This window comes from Poromitra crassiceps (assembly GCF_964638095.1).
Source record: "Poromitra crassiceps genome assembly, chromosome: 18".
In the NCBI taxonomy this organism is placed as follows: domain Eukaryota; kingdom Metazoa; phylum Chordata; class Actinopteri; order Beryciformes; family Melamphaidae; genus Poromitra; species Poromitra crassiceps.
Genome location: NC_139636.1, coordinates 9,245,342 through 9,248,060, shown reverse-complemented (window position 1 = coordinate 9,248,060; position 2,719 = coordinate 9,245,342). Strand labels below are relative to the sequence as shown.

Genomic DNA, 2,719 nt, shown 5'->3' with positions numbered 1-2,719 from the left:
CTCCCATTTATATACTGATGATGATGTAATGTGATGATGATAAATTCTGACATATCATCAGTGATTTATACCATAATACACATATGATTTCATATACATTGTGACATCACCAGTGATGTCATAAATCCTTCCCTGCAGAGGCTATACGTAGGACCAATTAGTCCTAACACTGACGGTACATGCCACGCTGATCTTTACTGTTATTTTTTACTCTTTTATTTTTGTGTTTCAAATCCATTATTGAGAGCTGTTTGGTAAACGTCTTGGGTTAACGGTCTAGAATCTTGCTACTGTAACTCACCCAGCCAAACAAACATTAGTTTAAGTTAGCTTGTAGCCAGCTAGCAGTCTAGCTAGTATGTTGTGGGGTGTTGTGCGTGGCACTGCAGCGAACAACAATTGCCGAATTTATGTGGGAAATCTTCCTCCTGATATTCGCACCAAACACATAGAAGATGTGTTCTACAAATATGGAGCCATTCGAGATATCCGTCTGAAAAAACGGAGAGGGGGACCTCTTTTCGCCTTTATTGAATTTGAAGACCCAAGGGACGCAGATGATGCAGTTTACGGACGTGATGGATATTACTACGACGGCTACCGACTGCGTGTGGAGTTTCGCCGGAGCGGCAGGGGTGGCAGCAGAGCTCCAAGGGACAGATATGGTGGGCATGTATCCAGACACTCCGTGTACAGGGTCATTGTCTCAGGGCTCCCCCAAAGTGGCAGCTGGCAAGACCTGAAGGACCATATGCGTGAAGCCGGCGATGTGTGTTACACCAACGTCTTCAGAGATGGAAGCGGAGTCGTAGAATTTATGCGCAAAGAAGACATGACCTATGCCGTTCAGAGGCTGGACAACACCAGATTCCGTTCACACGATGGAGAGACTGCATACATTCGTGTGAAAGTAGATTGTCCCGGCAGTCCGACTTATGGAAGATCGCGCTCCCGCAGTCGGAGCAAAGGCCGAAGTCGCAGTGCCAGCCGGAGCCACAGCAATTCCCGCACCCGTGGTGGAGGATCGCCTTGCAACTCACCTCGTCATAGCCATTCCTAAATGTTTCTACCACCGATGTTACCCTTTTGATGGAAATCCCCTGTATACTTTCATGAGTTTTTCCAACTTGCAAAAATTGCATTTCATGTCCCGATGTCCTTGTAGATGATCTTGGTATGTACTGTCATTTTACCCTTTGCCTTCCCTACCCTTTCCAGCTCTTTTGTTTATTGTTTTACCCCCCACTTTTTTTTTACGGTATCTCTCTGTCTGTTTGTCCCCCAAAAGAAAGAAAGTGACCAGGTTGCGATGATGTCATTCGTGGCCAATGGCCAGGTCGCCTAAAGAAAGTGGACGGGTCCCGGATCATGTCATACATGGCCGGTTCTAGATGGATCGGCCTGGTGGCCACGTCACTGCTATACAGTAGTGATGTCATACTGTATCCCTGATGATCTCATAAATCACTGATGATGACACAGACAGTGATGAGATACATCACCGATGTCATACAGTTCTAGATGGCTCCGCCTGGTGGCCAGGTCACTACCATTAGTGATGTCACAGATGATGTCACAGACAGCGCTGAGGCCTGGTGGCTGACTTGGCCACTGATCATCAGTAATGTCATAAATCCATCCGAGGTTATAAATTGGATGACTCTTCATAACCCTGCCAATCTGCGGCAACAACATAGACCAGAGGGTCTCCAAGTAGTTTCAGAAGATGCTCAGTGAATGGAAGTGGGGGGAAAATGACATTAGTTATCAAAATGAGATGATGAGGTTCAAGGACATCTCTTTGGATCTACCTGGTCTGCAGACACAAAGAGAACAGGCCACTGTGAAGCTGATTCAGGACATGATGCACCAGCCTAACCACCCGCTCCACCACATCCTCCCTCCTAGTAAGGAAGAAAGGACTGGCCGTGTTCTGCGCAGAGGCAATCAGTTGTCTTTGCCAAAAACCAGAACAAATAGACTGAGAAACTCCACCATCTCTTGTGGCGTCAGGCTTTTTAATGGGCTGTAGTTAAGCGTTGATTGTATTTTTGATGTTGGGGTTTGTTTTAATAATGCATAATGTGTGTGTATTTTTTTGTCTTTTTTTCCCAAGTATACATTCTGCATAATTCAATCATGTATTGCAAGTCAGAATGATTAAACTCAAACTCAACTCAAACTCGAGATCTCATAGAATAGAGACGTACTGTACATACGGCACTCCAATTACAGTAGTAGGAAGGATTATGGCGCATTACTTTTCATAATTTTGAGTAGGAACAGTGAATGAGGACAGCCTGCCCACCCACACACAAGGCAGAGAGGGAGTGAGCGAGATGCTCCATGCCAACACATATGGCTGTAACCCAGCGGGGCAAACTGAACAAAGTCTCATCTCCACGGTTCTCTTCTCTCCTCCCCATCCAGCTCTTTCCATTTCTCTGGCCCTCGTCTCTCTGCTGCGGGTGGGGTCAGAGTTCAGCCCTGAGATAAGGGAATTGAAACAGGATTCTCTCTTCCTCTGTCAGACTATCTGACTACACGCTGCAGTGGATCAGTCCTCTCTATCTGTCCCCCAGCACAGGGCTCTGTGATGAGCTCAGCTCTGTCATCTCTCTAGACGGCTGTGGTGTGTGTGTGTGTGTGTGTGTGTGTGACTGTGTGTGTGTGTGTGTGTGTGTGTGTGTGTGTGTGTGTGACTCCCACACCCCCACCC

The 2,719-nt window shown here is 46.7% G+C and overlaps 1 pseudogene across 1 annotated transcript; it reads left to right on the top strand.

Annotated features, from left to right (window-relative positions):
- Positions 1 to 358: 358 nt before the first annotated feature.
- LOC310792889 (serine/arginine-rich splicing factor 1A pseudogene) lies at positions 359 to 1,060 on the top strand (annotated as a pseudogene). Its single transcript has one exon. The product of its transcript is annotated as a serine/arginine-rich splicing factor 1A pseudogene (transcript).
- The last annotated feature ends 1,659 nt before the right edge of the window (positions 1,061 to 2,719 follow it).